The following is a 13,367-nucleotide window of genomic DNA, read 5'->3' as shown; positions in this document are numbered from 1 at the left end:
AAATACAGAGCATTTTGTAGCATGGAAGATAGTTGTTTGTATTAACTAGATTGTCAGCTTTTCAGTGGCTTTTATCTGTCAGACATCCTAATCTGTGTTTAAACAGAAGTATATGAGCTTCAATTTGTGTTAAGCTCACTGTTGAAATGTCCCTTAGTTGAACAGTGTAAGGCCATGGTGACTGTGGCTTGTGTGAGGGACTTCTCATTTTCTTTTTTTGCCAGTCAGTTCATCCATGTCAGACTCACGTAAGATATGCTGAAGTAAAGGATTTGGAACTTTACACGATTAGGTTCCAGACTTAGGGGTTTATTATACAGACACTGGTAGTAAACCAGATGGGAAAACAAAGAAAATGTCTTGGTTGTTTCCTATGTAGTACATCTACACCAGCATATCTCATAAGTGGTTCCTCACTGGTGCAGGTTTTCTTATCATAGAATGGGTGAAAACTTGATGTAGTAGATTTTATTAGTAGAGACATATCCTGAGCATTTGGCCCAAGTTATCAATTCCATGAACTATGGTACTGTTTTTTTGAAATACATTTATTGTGATGACAAAATTAGTGCTATAAAGGGGGAATATTTTGCATTTATGAATGAAATCTCTTCTATCAAAATTTAAGAAAATAACAGAAGCAAGAAAACACAAAAAATGTGCTTGTTCCCTTTGTCATTGGTTGGGAAAAGTTCTGCAGAGGTGAAAAGGAGAAGGTTGTGAACATCTTCCAAATTTTCCAGTATGTAAAATTGTAGACTGTTACTTCAGGATTTTAATGTAAACTGTTGAAAAAGTTTGAATTTTAAAATCTCTCTCCACTCAGCCTTGTTTTTCTTCATCTTTGACGTTTCAAGAAATGGTGTGGCACAGACATGTAAATAGAGTGTGTTTTTTAAAAAAAAGGCATCACAAGAAACCTACAGCATCAACTTTTGAAAATCTTTACATCAAGTAATTCTCACGTGAGGAGTCAAATCTCTTGAACAGGATTGCAATTCCAGTCTCTAGCATAGCATGACATCAGCTTAAATTGGTACAATTCCCCAAACAATTGTTCTTGTTAATTCTTATACCTGGCCTGGCAATACTGTCCACAAAGATGTTAATCAGCACTTGGAAGCACACGAATAGTGTTTGTCTATTGCTCTTGGCTCAGCAAGAACTGCCTGCAGAGGCATCTCTGTTAGTGTCTGAAGGTCCTGCCTGGACAGCTCCTGAAACAGTGGAGCACACTGTGATGGAGGTGGAAGGCAGCATTTCCTCAATTTGGTCTGTTTTTTCCAGTTATCTCATCTCCACAGAGACTAGCTGGGGAGTTCCTGGTCTACCAGGGGAATTCATAACTAAATGCACTGTGTGTGCACACAGGCACAGGCCTGATACCCAAATACACCACAATTATAACTAGTAACTGTAGGACCTATTGGAATCTTTCTTAAAATCAGTTACAACTTAAACTCCATCGATTTTGCCACGATGAGGAACCATACATTTTGCTAGAGAGTATGATTTTTTTTCTACAATTTGAAAGGTAGTCTACATCTTGAATGTGTGCTGTAATAGACAATCTTCAGATTAGAGAACAGTTTTCTTACAAATTTTAAAACCTAGCTCCCTGATGTTCTGCAGAACAAAAGCTGCTATATGCTTCATTTTAGATAACACCAAAGCACAAATCTATAAATGAAAATGCTCTCGGAGATCCCTGAAATAGTGACTGAAAGTATTCTTTCAATTTTACAGGTCTTCACAACTCAGTAATGTTGGTTAAACTGATTTGGGAGCTGTGTGCTTCCCATTCATATGGAAGAGCTGACATGGAGCAGCCACCCCTTGAACATCTGGCACTCTGCAGGCAGCCACCCAAGCCAGCAGATGTCGAAAACACTAATATGTTTTCATAAAACAGGCATGTTTTTCAGTAGAAATCTACTTTTCCACAAAGGTCTCAGTCAGTCCTACTAGATAAAAAATGAAGCAGGTTTTGAATTTTTTGAACAATTAGGTTAAAATCAGTTCCTAATGAAAAGATAGCTTTGTTTACCTTACCAAAAAGGAAATTCTGAAAATGGTTTCTGATTCACTTCATCTTTTCTATCTCTCCTTTTCTGTTACACTGAATCTTGCCCATTGGCACCCTGATCAAAATCAGCTGCTATCAGACTCTAAGCATAGACTTGGTGGTATGCAAATCAGTTTTCATTAAAAACAGTATCCTGAAGGCAACTTATGAGCTAAAAGCATCTGTCTAGGTGGTACTGCTGTGCTTGTGAAACAAAGCAGACTTTCTAACCAGCTTGACAAACGAGAATACCACATGTATCTCTTGACCATTTTAGTTGGCTAAAAAAGGCATTTAACTTTATCCATGGCCTGATAAGATACATTGTTTGAGCACAGTAAAGAAGTAAGTTAGCTGCTGCAAAGAACCGCTGAGGAAAAGGCTTAGACAAAAGGTAATATATATATTTGCTGAGGCCTGGAACTTTTAATTCTGTAGTTTTAACTTTTTCCTTTGTTGATAACACATTACTTTGTTTTCTTGTTGCTGCACAACTCCTACTTGCACTGTAGTGTGGTGTGCTTTTAGGTCATTGTACTAAGCAATTTCTGTGTCTGGAGTCATACTTAGTGCTAGGGAACACAAGATATTTAAATGGAATCCTGCAAATGAAAAATACAACATCTTACACTTATTTAGATGCAACTTTTTAAATACTTCTTGCGTTATTAGTAGATGTTGGTAAACAGTATTTTTTCAGTAGAGATAAAACTAATTAAGTTAAAGTCTTCTTAGAAATTTGGAATTAGTAGTCAAGCATTTCTGTCCATTTTTGTCTAGTAAGACTGTTCTTCCTTCTTGATTTTTAGGCAAAAATATAAGTTCTGTTTAGTTGAAACTAGAATAGCAAATATTGTTCTGTAAAAACCACAAGTGGTGAGGATTGCATGTAGTTACTGCAGTACAAATTGTGATTTGGATACACTAACTGATAATATCTATGAATAGTAATTTCTTAGTTATCTTTTCAGATTCCTGTCAGTAATATTTACTCCAATTCATTCACAAGCTTTGTGCCATATTAAAATCCTTTTTAGACCAGAATCAGTTCATTATATTAACCTTTTCAGTCACCATATTTACTTTACTGGTTAGAGTCTTAAAGATATCATAGTGGAAGCATCATTAGTATGATTACTAAAAGCAAATTAGACAAGTTGATTCACACTAGCATTTCCTTTCCTTCTGTTCATAAAGTTAAGATGTCATCTCCATTCAGAACCAAATTCTTCTTAAGATACAGAGAGCTTGAGTTTTATTATCCAAAGAGAAATGAAATAAGAATTTTTCTGTCTCCGTTATGAATGTTTCTGGCCACATCATAGCTCAGCAATTTCTGAGCTGAAAACAGCAAATGCCTTCATACAGAAAGTAGATTGTATTTTCACATTTAAGAAATTGTGTTGGTGAAGTAATGATGCCTCAGTGATATTTCATGATACCTGATTGTCTGTTTGTAACAAGACTGGTATGTCTGAAAAAAGATCATTCTCATCTCCCTGGAAAATCTCATTTTTCTGAAAAATGTCGGTTTAGAGAAGTATTAAATATCTATTCTTATTGAAAATAAGGTTAAATACACATGCCTTGGGCGAATCTACCAACTGTCTTTGTAGTAGCAGTGGTAATGGTAATTTTATTAAAGGTATTAAAGCCTCTGAAATGGCTAAGTTATGTATTGTACTTTTGCTATATGGGAATTTCCAATGTGCATGGCAGCTAATGTAGATAATTTCCTCAAAATATAGAATACTTTCTTCAGGATGATGGCACTAAAAGTGAGCACCATGAGTAGCCTAATATTTTGTTTCTTTAGGGATTTGGATTTTAATTTGTTTAGCCTATTGTTAGTTTGAATTTTAGTTCTGCATTTTATTATGTTTTTTATCTTGAAAGGCATTTTGGGTGTGCATGGGTTCCTGAATATGTGTCCTTTTCCATTGGAAGCAGTCTGCAGATCATACTAATCAGAGATGTAGACTAAACTCAGCAGATTTCACAGGCTAATAAAACGATTTAATAGGGAGTAAGACAGCCAACTGAAACAAGCAGAATGCAAGTATATTGTCAGTTTTGACTATTATTCAGCTTTCAAAATCTGTAAACCAAATAACCTCTATGTAAACTTTTCTGTTTCTTGAGTTAAAATGTAGGAAATGTTGCTGTCATTTCAATACATTTGGCTCTACCTGTATTATAGTCTGAACCCAGAGAATGTAAGTTGCTGGCTGTGTGAAAAATAGAGGTTTCTGAACTGTTTGGACTGTTCTTCAAATTTAAAGAACATTTTTGGTGACTAAGGACGAGTAAAAGCAAGTATATAAGAAAGAAAATCCAGGTATATTACCCTTCTAATAACAGCACTGCTGTCCTGACCAATACAAAAATACTGTGATTGATCTAAAGATGATTCCCATAAGGTCATGCAATGAAGAAAAGCTGACACAAATCTTTTCTTTGTAAGGAGAAAGAGTGGGCCATGGTTATGGTCCTAGGAGCACAGAAGTAGATCTATTATGATCTGGATCAGTTATTGCTATATATGTTTTTAATGAAGGAAGAGAATGTCCATTTACTGTCTTCCTGTACACATAGTCCCACTCCAGAGGTTTATTTTGTGCAAGCTGTAGTATGAGAAATAGTTTCTTTGTAATTTTCCTAGAGACTTAATATTCTTAAGAGTACTGCTTGTTAACTAACTTCACCGATAACTGTACCAGCTTTTCTAGTTCTGAGAGCCACAATCATCTCTGGACAGAGGAGGCATTAAACCAGAAGCAGAGCATATTAGGATGTCATCCGAAAATAACTTTGCTTCTTCTACTGAAGAAAAAGGGAAATTGTAATGTTCAAAATCTGAACTCTCACTTGTGAGGATTTTGAAGTCTTGTATTCTACATATATGAAGGTATAGGGTATGATCTGTGCCACAAGAACAAATGTATGTTTTGTTTTGTTTTTTTTTAAATACATGATGTTTGAGGTTTAAAAAATTAGAATTCAAACTTTGGGAAATTTTTAAAATTCATTTGAACAAGGCAGGGTAACTTGATTTGACAATGTTGTAAATGTTCACTCCCTGTCAATTCTCACTACCCAAAACTGGTCCTGAAGTATCCCAAAATGGAGATACTGTAAGTCTGAGTGGTGAAAGGGATTCCACTGGGTCTGTTGTGTGTTTGGCCTGCAGAAGACATTATTTGCATACAGGAGATTCAGTGGCTATAATAATATAATCAAATGAAATCACCATTATAAAATACTAGGCACTAACCTAGTAAAAAAAATTTAGTGAAAAGTACTTCACATAAGTTGTGACTTAGAAGCTTTGGAGTTTTGTGTATGACAACCCGGTCATGCTCTTTACACAAATTTATCATTGTAACTTTTGAAACACCTTTAAAAATTATTTGAAATTAATCTTTATTTTACAAATAAACTGCATCATGCTTATGTAGGAACTCTGTTAATTGTAAATTTTTTGTCTATTAAAATGCATGCTATCGCCTGAAATTTTAGTATTATTATGCTGGTAATATCAATATAGATGTAGTCAGTAATTTGTTTTTGGAAATGCATCTCAAAGGACAAACAAGCACACTTTCAGCAACATTTAAATTTGCTTTTACTTACCTGCCAAGAGCTGTTGACCACTCCCATGGTTCTGTGCTATGTTACTCAAAGGCATAATATTATTCACATTTTAAGTACTCAAAGTAGCACAATTGCTGTCTGTGTTTTGGTGTTTGCAATGCCAAAGCATTCAGGAGAAATACAGAAAATCCAGGAAATGGAGGTTTTGATTGGTAAATATTTTTATTTGCATCTTCTCTGATACTTTTTTCTCTTTTGTAATTGTACAAATGAATTGGGTTAATAATCTGGGATCTTAATTTATTAGCTATATTTTGCTAAGATGGAACTTTAGTTCACCTTGTAATTGCATGAAACCTTTTGTCTGTACATATGTAAAACAAATTAAATCTCCTTCATATTCCCCTGAAACTAAAATCTTTCAAGAACTGTTTTAAAACTACATAGTGTTATTTAATGCCAGAGAGTTCATTTTGGTCTGATAGTAAGTAAACTAAATAAGATTTAAATAATATACATGTGTAAGTTATTTTCCCCTTGATAACTCCATGTTTGCCAAGACTACTATGCCCCATGAATTCATCTTTGGTTGGGAGAGCGGTTATCTCTTGGTTGGCTTTTTTTCTGCATGTGGTGGGGCAATACAACTTTGACATATTTTGATTAAATAGGTTTTGGGCATGGTGTGTCTCTGGGTGGAAGAGAGGTACCTAGAAATGTGTAAGATAAGACAGAACAACAAGTCAGAAAACTGTGGTTTCTGCAGATTATTTTCTGAGTATCTCAAGAAGGCAAGAAATTATTAAGGGCAATTGTATACAGTGGGCTGCGTGTGCAATTCACCATGATTATGGCAACTTAGGAATTGTCTCACTGTGTAGCAATTTTATCCATGCCATTTCCTGCCTGTGTTCTTCCCTTGTTGTCTCTTGATAATAGACAAAGGGAGATTCAATTTAGGAAGCCTCATATGTACTTTTTTTGACAATGAAATATGTTTGGACAGACACAATCAAAGAGAAATTTACATAGTGAAATACAGAAAAAATAAATTAATGGTGGCAGCAGAAGAATTTATGTGACTTTGAAATAAAAAATATCCACAAAAATAGCCTGTATATCTTCTAAATCTGCAAAACAGGCATCCTGGAGAGTAGGGCTATCTTTTTTCTCAACATCTAAAATTATGCATTCAAAACTTGGCTAAATTACCTAAAAGGTGGCAAACAGAATGTGGAGTGAGAAACAGAAACCGAGAGACCTAAAGCATTTAATGTGAGGAAGAGTGGGTTATTCATGTTTAAAATGTAACAAAGGGAAAAACCCCATTGATTGTTTAATACCAGTATGGCAGAAGCTGTGACAGAGAAGAAAGGGGTGAGATGATTTTACAGAAATATGAATTACTGTGGGACTGCTGGAGTAGAGCCTGTCTCTTTGTATTTAATTTTGCATGCCCAACACAAATTCTGCGGCCATGTGACAGACTAGGTTGATTCTCTGTCAGTGCATTTGCAGCCCTTACTCCCTCATTTTTATCCAGTCTAGATTTAATAGTCTCAAGGGATCCGGGCTTTCACTTTTTCTCTTAGGAGGTTATTATACAATCTAATAGATCTGACTTCCATGGGAAATTTCATATTTGTCTTAAATTTTCTCCTTCTTAATTCAACTCCATTAGTCTCATCTACTATACCTTCTAATACTGTACTAAGTCTTCTTTCTGCTTGGTGTTCAGATTCATGAAATATAAAACAGACAAAACCAGACAGGAACCTTTCTTTTAATCAACACTTGGTCAGTCTTGTTTATTTCTTATTTGTTCCACCATTTCCACTTTTAAAGAAATTTTGCTTGTTGTTCACTAAACACCCAGCAGTTTGTCTCCTCGTAAATGCAGTTGATTCATCCCAGATGAAAAGTACATACAGATCAAGTGAAAGATGGAGAATGCATATGAATCATCAGAAGGTAAAATCATTCCCAGGGTTGCTATCGTTAGCTCATTACTAAGCATTTTGTCCCCAAAATTTTCAGTTAATATATTCAGATGAATGATAAACTTACAGAGAGAAATTATCTGGCGGTCAAACCATCTTACATCTGATCTACATCTACAATAGCACAATGCCTGTATCACATGATGATTATGGGATTTCAGTAGTGGGGTTCCCAGTTTTATGTCAATTTTAAAGACATTTTAGATTATAATCTGGTATTGTGAATCAACATAAAATAATTATATAGTTATTTTGCCCATTTTTATCTGCCTACGGAGGCCAGTGGAAGGAATTGCCCCAGAGAAACTAAAAAAATTTTATCTTTTAAAGTCTTCTCATTCTTGCAGAGGATAGAAGACCAAATCTGCTTTCCACTAACTATTCACTCTTAAGAAATATCTAACAGTTTCCACTGGTTACAGAAGAAAATGAGTGGTTCATCTAAGGCAAATGATGATCATGTTATGTTAGGCATTAAAGGTTTGTTTAGTATTTGGTGATAATTGGCCCCTTGGTTATCATTGCTATAGAGAGGATATGTTCTTAGTTTCAGAAAGAGAAGAAAAAACACATTGCGGGAGCTGCTGCTTCAGAGGAGGGTTCATCATGCTCTCCTTAAAAAGCAAAGATAGAATCCCTGCTATTGTAAGACTCAACCTTGCCCATGGAGCTGCATAAAACCTTTCCATGGTGCTTGTGTTCCTTTTAGCAGGTTGAGTGTCAGTCAGATGAAAATGCAGCTTAAAAGAAAAGAAGAAAATTAAAAATTCTGTGTAGAAACCTAGGTTTTATGGAAAAGATGAACAAAGGAGACATTGACTGAAACCATTTCACATGTAATATTTAGTTCCCAGGAAAACATATCCTAGTGGTGCTTATTTAATACTAAGTAAGCTTAATTTAAAAAGTGAGGCTTTACTAGAAGCTAAATGTATAACCATTTCCATGTTGATATAAGGACAACTTCCACAGTAGTTCTTATTTTGATTTACTGAATGTCATTGGTAGGTAGTATTCAGGAATCTGAAAATACCACTAGGTTATTACATGGCTTATTAGGTTATTAACTCAAATTATTACCTTAAATTATTAACTCAAATTCTTAAATAATAGGCACTGTCCAAACAGGGACTTTCTGTGTCATCAAAAATGCTGAAGGAAGACAAAGAAGAAGAAAATAGTTGCCATTCCATGACTGAAAATTGAGTTCAGAACTTGATATCTTGGTATTTTGTCATAGCAAATTATTGGAAGGTAACTATGTCAGGAGCAATAGACTTGCAAAAGTAGCTGTACATTAAGCATATAAAAATCATTTTTCAGGAATTGTTTCAAGTCATATTCCCTTTAAGACAAATGAAGTGGGCATCCCGTATCTTTTCTACCAGCAACTGTTCCCATTACTCTAAATTTCACAATTGAATTATATCTGTCACAGTGGGTGTTATAATTAAAAGTGCTATATTCGTAGCCAAATTATATGTGCAACTATACGAAAATATAGAAGTCCATATTTCAGTAGTGTAGATTTCTCAAAAACACTATTAGGAAATTTAAAATTAATCTTCCTTTTTCACATTCTGAAACCATAGAATCCAAGACAGATAATTTTTAATTGTCTGTACTATTGCGCTAAAAAATACTCTAGAAACAGAAATATTATTCATAAAGGTATTTAAAAATATAAAAAAATTAACCTAAAGAAAGTTCTCTTTCAGGGGTACCCCAGTGTGCCACACATTCCGAGTGTACTGAACTGAGAAAATTAAGATACTTCTTTTAATACATTGTCTTAATCTGACAACAGGTGTAAACTGCTGTGTCATCCAAACTAACCTATATTAATGTGTATGTTGTAGGTTCACATGATACCTAGTTGCTGATTTGCATTTCAGAGATAGTACACTAGAAACAGTCAACTGATACATTATGATGTAAAAAACGCTGGTGAAAAAAAAAACTGGTAAAAAAAAAAAATCATACTTATAGTAAGTCTCTGTGCCTCTGGAAACAAACAAACAAAAAAAAAATCTAGTTATCTGTCCTTACTGCAGATATGAATAGGTAAAGACCCAGGTGTTTTACCAAATTATAAAGATTTTCTAAGAACAGAGGGGGAAATGTTGCATGTCAGAGCTCAATATGTGTACACAGTGTAGGATACCTATGCAATAGAAGCTTCCTAAATTTAAGTAGCTACAATCATCAAATAAATCCTATGAAGAACTTAAAATAAATTTTTTTTTCACACAATTTTTTTTATCCCCACTTGTACAGAAAAGTAACATAAAAGGAAGAGATTATTATATTCTGGGAAAGTGCTGTTTTATTTTTAATGTGTTCAGAGTCCAGCACAGGTCAGGAGGTGCTGCTTTTTTAACCCATGGATGTTCTGTACTATTGTAATTTTCTGGATCAATAAGTTGCCTGAAAGTCAGAGGATGCCTTCATTTTGTGAAGGCTGGGCTCCTTTGCCCCATGCCATCAGCAGAAGATAGCACTCCTGGTGCCTTGTATTTACAGCATTGGTATTTTAATTACATTTATTATAGTCGTGTAGCTTTTCCAAAACTGCATGATTCCTACGTCACTTTTCCTTTCTTGCTAAATAAGAGCACTTGATAGTTATATATAGGTACATAGTGATCACAAAAAGTGAAGAGAACTTTGTAAGGAAATTTTGCTTGTTGCAGTTTGTAAGCTACATTTTATACACTGTAGTTCTAGGGATGACATTAATGTGTTGTTTAAAAAGCTGCTGTCAGGCCAATGCACATGCATTTTCCATAATGTATACGTGCTCGTGTGATATTTAGACTGCTCTATAGCTGCAAATGTGCCTGGAAAAATGGCTTTGATTAATTGACTTCCCTCCTCTTCTTTCCTCTCTTCACATGCAAAGGCTCCATTCATTATCAGGAAAGATCAGAGGAGGAGGGGAGCAGAGTACCTGGGTCACACGCTGTTAGAGTTACAATTTTCCAAATGCCATAAGTAAACGGTAGGGAACAGGAAATATCCAGGATGGGAGGGGACCTCTGTGTTTGAAGGTCTTCCTTCATTCCAAATATTTGGTCTGATTTTATCTTTAGCTGTGCAAATTTGCATTTCTCTATTGTATATACAGGTATTACTTGTTACATCTTCAACTCTTGTCTTTTTCATGTGTCACACATTTTCAGCCCCTCAGGTATGAGAAACCTTGAGCATTGGTTGAAGGCTATTCCTTCCACTGTTCCTTGACCAGTTCTTTTTCCACAGGAAATTACTAGAAATTGTATATACATATATAATTCTAAATCCAAAACTCACACTGCACTACATCAACAATATTTGCTTCTGTTTATTTATGAATGGTTCTCTCCTTTTAATGTGTGCTGATTTTGGATGGGTTAATTTTCTTCCTTGTAGGTAGTATGGGGCCAAGTTATAGATTTGTATTGATAATACACGGATGTTTCAGTTACTGCTGAGCAGTACTTGCATAGAGCCAAGGCTTTTTCTGCTCCTTGTACCAAGCCACCAGCAAGTAGGCAGGGGCTGCACAAGGAGTTGGATACAGACACAGCTGTGACAGCTGACCCTGAGTGACCAAAGAGGTATTCCATACCATATGACATTATGCTTAGTACCTTAATTTGGGGGAAGAAGGCGGAAGGGGGGGGATGTTTGGAGTTACAGCATTTGTCTTCCCAAGTCACCATTACATGTGATGAAGCCCTGCTTTCCTGGGGATGGCTGAACCATGGGAAGTGGTGAAGGAATTTCTCATTTTGCTTTGCATGTCTGGACAGCTTTTGCTTTTCCTATAAAACTGTCTTTATCTTAACCCACAAATTTTCTTGCTTTTACCCTTCTGATTCTTTTCCCCATCCCACTGAGTGGGGAGTGAGAGGCTGTGTGTTATGCTGAGTTTCTGGCTAGGGTTAAACCATGACATGCTGCCTCTCTGTTGGGAAAAGTTTATTTCTGCTAAATTTCATGCATGTTCATGACATTTGTGTCACTCATAATTTATCCATAAAATAAGAATTTTGCACAAGGAGAATATTGCTAGTCAGAAACCAAAAGTTTGGCCCCATCTTTATTCATCTTATTTTGCTTCTTCAGTTTAACATTATTACTGGTTAATAGGTGCACCTGAAAATCAAGCTGTATTGTGGTATCTGGTGCGTTATGTTAAATGAATCTTTTCTAGGACAGCAAGTGTCTTTTTTTTTTCCTAATGAAAGAGAATACCTCATCTTTTCCAATTTTCCTATCAAACACATCCACATCATCTTGAGACACTGCCACATCCAGCTGCATCTATACTCAACTTCAATTATATGAAATTACACAACCTACTCTCAGGTCCTTTAGGTTCTCTTTGCTGTGTGAGGCACACGCATAGTGCATTTCCTGTGAAGTGCATGATTACAAACTATTCAGTGCAAGCCTGTTTTAAGTAAACAGTAAATTAAATATTGTCAGTGCTTGTTCAGACATGCTCTTATGAAAGAAAAAGAACTTGTAGATTTGGGTTCATAAAACTCTAGATTTAAGAAAGGGACAGACATAAACTAGGCATCTTTTTTTCCTTTTTAACTTCTCTTGACTGGCCCAGTTGTTCAGGAGCTGGTACAAAACAGTGTATTCAGATGTCCCTACAAGGAGAATTGGGCTAGTAAAAATGCTAAAGGTAGCAAAATTTCTGTTTATTGCTCTTTATTCAAATGGAAAATTCTCAAAAACATTCTGTCACTGTCAGGTACAATGCTGCCTGAAAAACTGTTAAGACTCTGTCTGAGCAATATACCTTTTTCAAGCATGAAAAATTACAGTAGAAGTACCTTATTTTATTACTTTTCTGGCAATATTTTTTTTTTTTTGCTATGCCAATCAACCTGACTGCAAGGGTTAGGAAAGAAAGAAAATGGTTGCTTCCTTAAGAATTGAGGGCTCTTGAGTATTCTGTGCTACCTATCACTCCATTTCTAGCATGGTCACTACCATTTGAAGAAGTATAAAGTTTTATAAAAACCAGAATGTGCACTTGCAAAGTCTCCTTTCATCTCTGTCAGTTAACTTATTCCCAAGAGAAGGAAAACCTCTTTTTTTCCAAGTGGTCAAATATTGTTTCCATTTAATCTGTAGACATTTCAAAGAGAAAATATGTTGCCTGTATGCGTTTTAGGTCTGCACACAATTTATGATTAAATACAGCAAGTATCCTTTTCTCTATTGTATTTTGTTTCTGTTTCTTACAGGCAAGTATAGTGAGAAGGTCTGGAATATGATTAAAAAATTTATCTGAGTTATCTTTGGTGTATTAAATGGCATAACATATAGTAGATCAGGTTTCCAGTTCCTTTATTACTAGATATTAATGCAATTTGTAAAAATAAAATAATAATAAAAAAAAGAAATAAAATATTTTATTGACTGTTGAAATAGAGATCCTTTGCAGACTACTAAAAATATTAGGGGAAAAAAGGTTGAAAAATAGTTGCTTTACAAATTAAGAATGCAGAGATCTAAAGCAGTCTGATATGTTCTTTGAAAATGGATATGAGAGTTAACTCAGGAACACAATATTAATAGATTTGTATAAGTGCACATAAGGCAAATATATTCAATGTTGTAATTTTTTTATGGTTTCATAAATAGTGCTATCACCAACATTTCAAAGAACTCTGAAAAAAACAGAGCTCATATGTGGTGGCATA

The 13,367-nt window shown here is 35.0% G+C and overlaps 1 protein-coding gene across 1 annotated transcript in view; it reads left to right on the top strand.

The window, feature by feature from the left end:
* AKAP6 (A-kinase anchoring protein 6) overlaps nucleotides 1-13,367 on the top strand; it is a 214,800-nt gene that overhangs the window by 60,757 nt on the left and 140,676 nt on the right. The window lies entirely within an intron of this gene.

Source organism: Vidua chalybeata, chromosome 6 (genome assembly GCF_026979565.1).
Source record: "Vidua chalybeata isolate OUT-0048 chromosome 6, bVidCha1 merged haplotype, whole genome shotgun sequence".
Classification (NCBI taxonomy): domain Eukaryota; kingdom Metazoa; phylum Chordata; class Aves; order Passeriformes; family Viduidae; genus Vidua; species Vidua chalybeata.
Note: the sequence above shows the minus strand (reverse complement) of the source record. Positions and strands in the feature narration are given on the sequence as shown.